Below are 10,755 nucleotides of genomic sequence, written 5' to 3'. Positions count from 1 at the left end.
AAATCAAAAAACTTTTTAATAAGTATATCTGAACAAGGCAGTCCTTATATACTGATTTCCATTCCCAAATGTAATCTAAAAATATATCATTTAAAAATTGCATCTAACAAATAAATCAAAACATAATTGCATTTATCAAATAAATCAAAACATATTTGACTCCTTTCACAACTCTTGCATTTATTTGAGCATGCAGTAGGCCCTCCAACTTTGTGGGGGCTAAGGGTGCAGGACTCAAACTACCTTTGCCTTGGTTTAGCACACGGGAGGGGTACAGTTTCCCTTGCCTACTTGGCTGTAATCCTATTCAGCCCCACTAGGCTGGAACTCTCCATAGAGAATTCCGGAAAGCCACTATACTACACTTGTCTACCAGAAATAGCAAATAGTCTTGTATCACCTTAAGCTACGAACAGATTTGGTGTGAAATAACTTACACATCAAAAGTAGAGTCTTTCTGTGTCCATATGCCTTCATGTTCCCTGTTATTTATAGGGAACTCCATGATTTCCATAGGGTTTTCTTAGTCAATACACAGGGGTGGTTTTGACCAGTTTCTTCCTCTGAAATGATGGTACCTACAGCACTTTATATTCATTTATGGTCTCCTATTCAATTAATAACCAGAGATGACCCTGCTTAGCTTCCAAGATCAGACAGAATCTGTGCCTTTTAGGGTAGTCATTCTACAGGCTGTCAGTGTCCATATACTCACAGTTTTCCTTAATCCCTTAGTCTCAGGCCCAACCTTCTGCATTAGGTTGGGCCTGTAATATATAAGACAATGTAATATATTTCATGCCTACATTGTTGAAATGGTAGCCGTAACTTACTTTTTCTATTCTTTTTGTTATATGAATAAATTTTGTAACAGCTTTGACTCATCAGTGAAATGAAAGAACTTAGAATTATTACTACTTATGATGTTATTCACAAATGACATCAGTGAATTTGTGAGACAAACACATGGGTAATTCATTTAGGGTTATAAATAAAGTTGATGTCAGTGCATTGACAGTGCTACCTTAGCAAATATACCATGGTTAAACAAACAATTTTTGATTGAAAATAATCCTAAAAGGTAAAGCATTTATAATGAATTTATCCTGAAATTGTTTACTTCAATATCAAAGTCAACTCTAATTCTAACTTTTAAAGCTTTGAGAACTCAGGTTTAATTAGAATTTAATTCAGTTTCACACACATTCCTGCTTTTAGCTCAGAACGGAAATTAATGTTTTGAAACACTTCATGTAATGTAGTAGTATTTTTTTCAAAAACATCATAATGACTTCTAGCCCAAGATTGTATAAAATATTTGTTGTGAATTGCCATCAAATAGACTTTGACCTATGATGCCACCATGAATGAGACTGTGGCTTCTTTGATTGTGTCTATACATCTGTGATGCAGTCTTTCTCATTTTATATAGCCCTTTACCTTACCAAGCATTATCTTTTCTACCAAGGCATGTCTTTTCATAATAGTTCCAAAATGAGTTTAGTTGTCTTGGACTCTGTGGAGAGTTTAGCCTTGATTTGCTGTAGGAACTATTTATTTGCCTTTTAACACTTAATGTTATCTGTAACACATTTTTCCAGCATCTTTCAAATATGTTATATTTTGGCATGATAAGTATTCAGCTTCTTTAACTTTATTCTCATTTTTGATGTTAGCATTTCATGATTTGTGCCACTGTCTGCTCCTGGTCTTCTTTTCTGCAGAGAGAATGGAAATTCTCATCTTTTGCTGTTGATTATGTAGTCTATTTGCTTTCTGTATTGGCAATAATAATAATAATAATAATAATAATAACAGTTGACGAAAAACAATAGGAAAAACTCAGCCGCTATCAGGACCTCAAGATTGAACTTCAAAGACTTGGGCAGAAACCAGTGCAGGTAGTCCCGGTGGTGATTGGCACATTGGGTCCGTGCCAAAAGATCTCAGCCGGCATTTGGAAACAATAGACATTGACAAAATTACAATCTGCCAACTGCAAAAGGCCACCCTACTGGGATCTGCGCGCATCATCCGAAAATCCATCACACAGTCCTAGACACTTGGGAAGTGTTCGACTTGTAATTTTGTGATACGAAATCCAGCATAACTATCTTGTTTGCTGTGTCATACAATATAATAATAATAATAATAATAATAATAATAATAATAATAATAATAATAATAATAATGTATTACTCACCTCTCCATTTGGCTCAAGGCAAGCACAACATAGTTAAATACATTTATAAAATCACGCATTAAAACATATCTAAAATTCAACCATAAAACATGCATATATTAAAATACCCAAGACAAAAGTTAAAATACAATAAACATAGAATTTTATTTAAAAGCCTGCTGGAAGAGATGGGTCAGTTATGCTTTAAATCTCTTCTAGGACGTCATTTCTCTGGGTGACAGTTTCCAGTTGGCTGGAGTAGCTCTCCCTCCCCATGGACCTGACAGATTGTATGAAAAAAGGTGATCCTGTAGGTAACCTGGACACAAACTATGTATTTATTTACAACATTTCTACTCCGCCTTTCTCAAGCCCGGAAGGGACACAAGGTGGCTTTAAACGTAGGCAACTATTTGATGCCTTAAAACAATGTACAATTAAAATAAACATTTTAAAATAGAATTATAAAATACATTAAAACATTTTAAAACATTTAAAACAATACCTTCACTATTAACCACACTGTCCACAATTGTAGTCTGGGCTGTTCCAATAGTCATTGCACATAATTCCATATTTATCTATTGAACTAGTTCTCCAAAGGCTTGATCAAAAAATCATGTTTTCCCTCTCTTACAGAAGGTCAGGAGGGAGAGGACTGATTTAATATCCGTAGGGAGGGAATTCCACAACCAAGGGGCCACCACTGAGAAGGCCCTGTTTCTCGTCCTCGGTAGACGTGCCTGCAAAGGAAGCGGGACCGAGAGCAGGGCCTCCCCAGAAGATCTTAAACTCCAAAATGGTTTATGTAGGACTTTAAAGGTCAAAACCTTCACTTTGTACTTTGCCCAGAAATTAATTGGCAACCAGCGGAGTGACTTTAGTATAGAAGTGATATGCTCACTCCTAGATGTTACTGTAAATAGTCTGGCTGCCATGTTTTGAACTAATTGGAGTTTCCAAACTTGGTACAGAGATAGCCCAATGTAAAGTGCCCTGCAGAAGTTCAACCTTGAGGTCACCAGTGTGTGCACTACCATTTTTAGGTCCTTCAGTTCTAGGAAGCAGTACAGCTGGCGTGTCAGCTGAAGCTCGTAGTAAGCACTTCTGACCATGGCATTACCTGGGCTGACATTTCAAGAGATAGATCCAGGAGTATTCCCATGCTGCAAACACACTTTCAGGGGCAGTGTAACCTCATCCAGAACTGGTAGATACACCTCCATCCCTAGGTTAGGATCCCAATAACTTCCTGCCCCCTTGTCCTGAATGATTTCGCTCAGTGGTTTCTTGTAAATGTTAAAAAGGATTGGGTTATGTTCATATATACATTCACCTCTTTGTTTGCTTGAAGCTATGTTTGCTATGAATAAACTGCTTGTCTTGCAAAATGTGGTGAAGGTAGTAACTTAGGATGCTAAAGGGCCTTCAATCCAAACTCTATGAGGAGTGGCCAATGGAACTGGAGAAAATGAAGAGCTGTCATGTGGAAAATTGAGAGTTTGTTACTATTTCAGAGGATAGGTCGCATTCCAATGGGTTCAAATTAGAAATGGAGGGCTGACTTTCTTAAAGTGGAGCTCATTGACACCCTACTAGCATAGACATGTATCTTATATTTCTGTCTAACAATCATACTACTAAAATATCTAGCAATCTGGTCGTCTTTTATATCCAAGTTCATACCAGATATCATCACTTTGAAATTGCCCATTACAAATTAATGGGAGCAAGTAGACTGTGTTTGGAGCATCTATGATACAATGGCTACAGGATTGTCATACAAAGTAAAAACATGAAAGGATGTACAATTGTCATTCTCATTTTGTCCATTCATAAGGTTTCATAAACCAGCTTTCAATGGAGCAACCTAAAAGAAACAATCAGACCACAATATAAAATAATACATTTATCTGTAGAAGTTACACTTCTTTTCTTATCATGGAAGGCTCCATGATCTTGGGTCTTCCAGAATTTGAGCAAAGATACCCAAAAAATAGAAATACATTTCCCCATGCATATTTTCTTAGCATAAAGGTAAACTTCTACTAGTACGTATCATATATGAATGGATATTTATCAAGGATAATCATTACTGCAGATTGTCTCTTTCCTTGTGCCCCAGATTGTGTTGTCATTCAATGTTAACAAAATACCAAACTGTAAAAAAATTACAAAACTTTAATGATTAATATACAATGCTAAACATTACTAGAGTTCACTGCTTCCCATGCCATCTGTATATTTGGCTCCTAAACAGTACACATATTTGTTTGGATAAAATTAGGGAATTATAAAAAATACAAGCCATAACATCATTGCCAAAAGTCTGTCAAATCAGCAGTTGTAGCACACTTTATTCTTGACTCTTCCAAAATTACAAAATTGCAATTAATAAGAAACTCAACCAATGTTCAAATTAAGTATCAGAAGGCAAGGAAAGGAACAAAGCATCCCTTTAGTAGGAAGGCAGCCAATTTGTGTTATTAGATGTAAGCTAGTAAGAGCTGAATACCTAACATAGAAGCGAAATAATAAAATACATATACTTAAATGACCCAAGAAATATTGTTGGACTTCTGAAATATGGTGCAGATATAAGAAATTTCTTCAGGCAAACCTAAAGCATCACATGACTAACTCTTCATGCCCTTCCAAAAGAGCTCCCCACCCACAATGTTAATTGCTTCTGAAATTCCCCTAATTTTCTGAGATATTTTGCTATTCAGCTTGGTGGCTGCTGTTTGACAAAATATATTAGTTTCAAAAGATCAGCTGAGCTTGCAAAAATTAGCTAGCTGATAGCAGTTCATGGATTGTGCACTATTGTTTATTTACTCATGTAAGAATACTTGCATCCAATTAAAAATGCATATGATTTGCAGACTTTACTTCCTCCTGCTATTTCATACCAGGGTACAGGACTAGGGATGGGAACAACTGTTTTGCTATATTGATATTCCTGACGTTAGAATGATTCCCATCCTGCCATGTTGTACCTGCCACATAGCTGTTAAAAGAGAAGTCTCTAAAAACAAACACAATTTTGTACCACAAATCACATTCCAGCATATCTTTTCTTCTCTTGATTTTAGCTTTCTCATCAAAATGCCAAAGTGTAATATTAACAACAAGGCTGAAAGCAGAGATGATGATTTTACACCTCTGATACAACTAGAAGTCTGCTTGCAGTTATTGTTGGAGGATTAACATTTCTCTTTAACCAGTTTAGTGAAATGGAACTAAAATTCAAATAATTGACATAGTGGTTTAAAAAATATAAAAACCATAATCTAATAGTGTTTTTTCAACAATAGCAAAAATTTGCACAAGATTACAAGGCATTAGTATGCCATCAATGCTGTCACCACCACTATGTCTATTGAATGGATTCTGTCATTGGATGTCTTATGATTTTTTATTCTGTGAGACCACTGCATTTTCTGTCATGTTTACCATTCTAAATTGGTACATTCACATCACATTCTCAATTAAATCCGTAACAGACCACTCTAAATGCCTTTATCTGAATGATCTAGAATTAAGCTGACATTTCTCAGTAGATACTTTTCAGAGAACATGTCTACGCCTTTCCTGTTGCAATTCAGACCCCTATGTGAAGAATATTTCTTTTATCTTAGCTGAGGAATTTAAATTTGGAAAGCAAGGTAAGAGCTAAATTTCAGTAATGAGTAGGGTGAAAGAAACAGGATGGGGTAAACTCAAAGTGGATGTAACAAGATGTAATGCTTACCAATTAAACATTTGCCCACCAAGCCTAAGTAAAGGTAAAGGGCTAAAGGTTTCCCCTGACATTCAGTCTAGTTGTGTCCGACTCTGGGGGTTAGTTCTCATCTCCATTTCTAAGCCGAAGAGCCAGCATTGTCCGTAGACACCTCCTAGGTCATGTGGCCAGCATGACTGCATGGAGCACTGTTACCTTCCCGCCAGAGCGATACCTATTGATCTACTCATATTTGCATGTTTTCGAACTGCTAGATTAGCAGAAGCTGGGTCAAACAGCGAGAGCTCACTCCCCTCCCCAAATTTGAACCGCCGACCTTTTGGTCAGGAAGTTCAGCAGCTCAGTGGTTTAACCCACTGTGCCACTAGGGCTCCACCAAACCTACACAAAATAATTCAGTTATCTGATTTAGGCTATGCATGGTATTTTCTGCTTATAAAAAATGTGTGGGGTGAGAAATAAACACAGTATAGTGGTCCCTTGTTCTATAAAACAGAAATCAGTTCTACTCAGAAGCTTCCTTACCTTTAGGTAGCTTCTACTCTGCAATCATTATCAAAAAAAGAAAGGCAGGCAAGATGGTCAAACTCCAAGTGGAAAGATCTAAAAAAAAAAAAAGGAGAAAGGCTTTTCCTTTAACATTCTCACCATTTTTAACATATACATGCTCTCTTACACATATACACACAATGGTCAGAATTCTTATTTATTTATTTATTTACAGTGTTTTTATTCCGCCCTTCTCACCCAGAAGGGGACTCAGAGCGGATCACAATATACACATACATGGCAAACATTCAATGCCATATGAACATAGAGACATAGACAAAGACAGGTATATGTTTACCTTACATGTGTAGATACCTTTTTTCAGTGCTGTGTAGGTATTTCTATCCTTCCCCGGCAGCACCTGAAGTCTCTTCCCTCAACTTGCTGATACTTCCTGAAGCCACCCAGCATAGCAAGTCTGTGCTTCACAGCAAGCAGGCAGGTTTGGAGAAGGTTATGTTCCCATAGCCAGATGCAAAATGATGGCATCAGCACTGAAATCTACTGGAATCCTCCAAAGAGGTCAACACAGCTGCAGTAGTTTAACTTCTGGCTATTGGCATATAGCCAGATACTTTTTGAATTGTCATAGTGAAGCATGTAAAATGGCTTCAAGGGCTTATGCTTGGAGGAGGAGAAGACATGGGGGAGCATAGCATAAGTCCACATACAAATATTTGCGTCACATTGAGGGAAGTGAGTATCATGCCCTGCAGTAATGCCATGCCTAGAACATATTATATTATATTTACTGTCCTAAGCAAAATAGGATTCTGGGCACTACTGAAATGTAAAACCATAACAAATGTCAGTTTTTAAGGAATATGAGAATTGTGTCAGGAAAATCTGGAACCTTTCTCATTCTGCTATGGATGCCATTTGTTGCCTATTTGATGAAAAGTTATGGGAGAAGTTTATACCTCAAGATTTCAGCTTTAGTTTCTGCAGATTTTAGATCTTTCCCACTAAAGGTACTGTCAGTAGAAGGCAGAATTAATCAGACTATTTCTCACAAGAAATCAAGTCATCCTTGAACAACAAAGGAAATATATTCCTTTGACAAAATAAAGGGCTGAAAAGTAATAACAACATATTTGATACAGAAAGAAACCTTTTGCCTTCAACACAACAATGTACTTAAAACCTTTTATCATGATTTCCTTGTGGTAGGAGCTAAATTCTGTTCTTATCTTCAGGGTGCAAAAGTTATTATTTCATTTTGAAAATTGCAAGATTCATATAGCAATGAAGGTTGCCATGAAAGCATGAAGAGCGTAAGAGTTTTAAAGTTTCTCAGTGATCTCTGCACTGGGGCAACTGTTTTGCTGTTGTTTGTTTGAGAGGGAAATCCCTGTCTTTCACAGCAAGAGTAAGGTAAGAACAAATGAATATATCACAGTCAATTCTCAGTAAATTATATTTAGTCTGAGAGTAAATTAAAATAAATAGCCACAGGGAAATACTTTACCATGATGAGATATATGATTCAATCTTGGCACAGTAAAGATAACTTGAGATTTGAATGGTCTCAGATAATCCTCTTGGAACTTGTTGCCATATTTTTAGATTTTGTTTCATAATTCCCTATTTGAATAAACAAAGACTCCTTTCTAATTTGACTCAGTTATCAAAATAAAGGGTAGTGCAAGTTTTAGATGATGACTGTTGTTGTGCTACAAGGAAGAATGGGTGGATGTTTCACCAGAAAGGAGGGACATGGTCATGTATGAATGTCTTCCACCCAAGGAACAGAAGGTCACTGTAATGGGACGGGTGAGAGGAGTGAGTAGTATAATGGGAAACAATTACTAGGGTGGCTGTATGCCTTCCTGTCCAATACATTGGAGGAGTATATGGCTCAGCCTAGCATAGGTTCACATGTAGACTTACTACACTATACTGAGCCATGCAAGTTTGTAGCCATAGTATGAAAGATTTTTTTGCACAATAGGATTCTCAGCTCATTTTAATTTTTCTTTGCCTCATTTAGACCACAGAAAACATCAAGATTTCAAAAATATTTATAGACGTTAGTAATCAGCAAGAATTTGTCTTCTGCTCTACCTGTCCCCTACAACAGAGGAGTTTGACATACTCGGTCCATTTCTCCACTTGTGTTATAAAGTGTCAGAGAGTGAAACACTGATAAAAGTAAGACTTGTTCCTAGGTGCAGGAAGTCAGATAGTGCAACCTTAATGATTTATATAATACAGTGCAGTCTTATCATCTATCAATAGCTATCCTGATTTCTCTTCAGCCTAATTGGGGAAAGCTCTCAGTGCTAACTCAATCGTTTTCAGTTATCCAATATCTACTACTGGTGCATTTTTTATTTTAAAAAATTGCCACTCAAAATGAGTGTTTTGCCATCCCTCAAAGGCAACTATAACTTGGAGAAAGAAAAGAAATTGTGTGCTCATCATATAACTGAGGCACACCATCAGGACTAAATAAACCTATTTATTCATGAAGTTTTAGTAAAAAAAAAAATCAACCCCAAAAATCTGGGTTGACTTCTTCATGAGTTAATGTGAGTGCTGTAGCTTAACTGTTATTAAAAAAAAGAGTACAATGGTGAGAGGCAAATGAAGTCCTAAATGTCTTAAATGAAGAACCAACCTCCACCAAGATGTTGCTTCTGACTTTTTTTAAATGTCTGGGAGGAGGAGAATGGTGGTGGTAGCTAAAAGTGGCATTGGTGCTTTACTTCTCCACAATGCCCCCCAATTTATCCATGGGTCATATCAAAAGCCATAATTTTAACCTCAGAGCCTGCCTTCAAGTAATACATGAGGTTAATTTATACACAACTATATATGTAAATGCATTATTTTGAATTATCTGCTTATATCGTTTCAAGTATATATACACATGCTCATAGAAATTGTTTTTATTCTAAATAAAATTACCACATAGTAAATTATATTTGCATTTTGTAGACTTCTTCCATTCAAATATTATTCAAACAGGTTAAATAGTTAATGTATAATTTGGGTACAGATCAGTAAAAATTATCATATTACAAACACTGGTATTTTCACATTCGCTGTGTTGTAAGACTTTGAAAATATTAACCACACAAGCAGAATATACTCATTAGACTTAATATGACCAGAATCAGACAAATATCCTGGCTTTAAATTGCCTCTCAGAGCAGATTTTTCTATTTTATAATCAATTTTTAAAGTAAAGTGCATCCATCATTATCAAAAGGCATAATGAAAATCATGCACATTTTTCTGTCTGCTTATGACAGTGATTGAGAAAGGAACAACTACTCTCCATAGAGAGTAAGCAGCTGCTATCCTTAGATAAGAAACTCATTGCACATAGACAAGTTTCCAGTATTATGTAAAAATAAAGCAGGCAGAGAAGATGTCCCAGTAGCTGGTCCTTTTGTTTGAGCAGCATAATTTATAGTCAATATCCATAACATAACTTAATTATCAACTTGGATTTACAGTCACTGGTATTCGTATATTCCAAACTGTTAATATAAATCTCAACCAGAAAGGGACACTTAAACTTTAAAAAAGAAGTTGAGGTATAAAAGATTAATTGTAAACACAGGAAATAATTGAGTCTACATCCATGACCAGTCTGGTTTAATAATGAATTCCAGATTTATTCCATTGAAATCTTGTATGTGCCATATTGGACACTGGCTTATCCAAAAAAAAGGGGGGGGCTTAAAACTCACCTTTGGGGGGGGGGGGAAACATTGGAATGTGATTCCCTGGCTGTCTCTTTTATGTCCTAGCTTCCCTGGGTTTAGCCTCTCACAGTGGGAGCAAGAAGCACTGCCAAGACAGCACTAAATGCAAGACACAAAGCAAAATATATATTTCAAATCATGAGCTGAGCTAATGATCCCAATGTAGTGATATTCCTTTTGGGAGATATTGTATCTGAGGCCCCTTCTACACTGCCCTATATCCCAGGATCTGATCTCAGACTTTCTGCTTTAAACTGGATTATATGAGTCTCTACTGCCATATAATATAGGATAAGAAGAAATTTTGAGATTAGATCCTGAATATAGGGGCATTGTGGAAGGGGTCTCAGAAAGAAGACTCTGGAACATCAGTGTAGGAGAATGGATCCAAGAGGCAGCAGATAGAGAAGAAAAGAAGAAAAGATACAAGACCCTGGAAACAAGAATTACTAAGGACCACATCACACAAAGGGGGGGGGGGGAGCAGAGGGTAGCATCTTCTTCCTGTTGCTTTCTGTGCCATTCCATCCTGAAAGAAGATGGGGAATTTACTCACTCCCATC

This window comes from Anolis carolinensis, chromosome 5 (assembly GCF_035594765.1).
Source record: "Anolis carolinensis isolate JA03-04 chromosome 5, rAnoCar3.1.pri, whole genome shotgun sequence".
Lineage (NCBI taxonomy): Eukaryota > Metazoa > Chordata > Lepidosauria > Squamata > Dactyloidae > Anolis > Anolis carolinensis.
Note: the sequence above shows the minus strand (reverse complement) of the source record.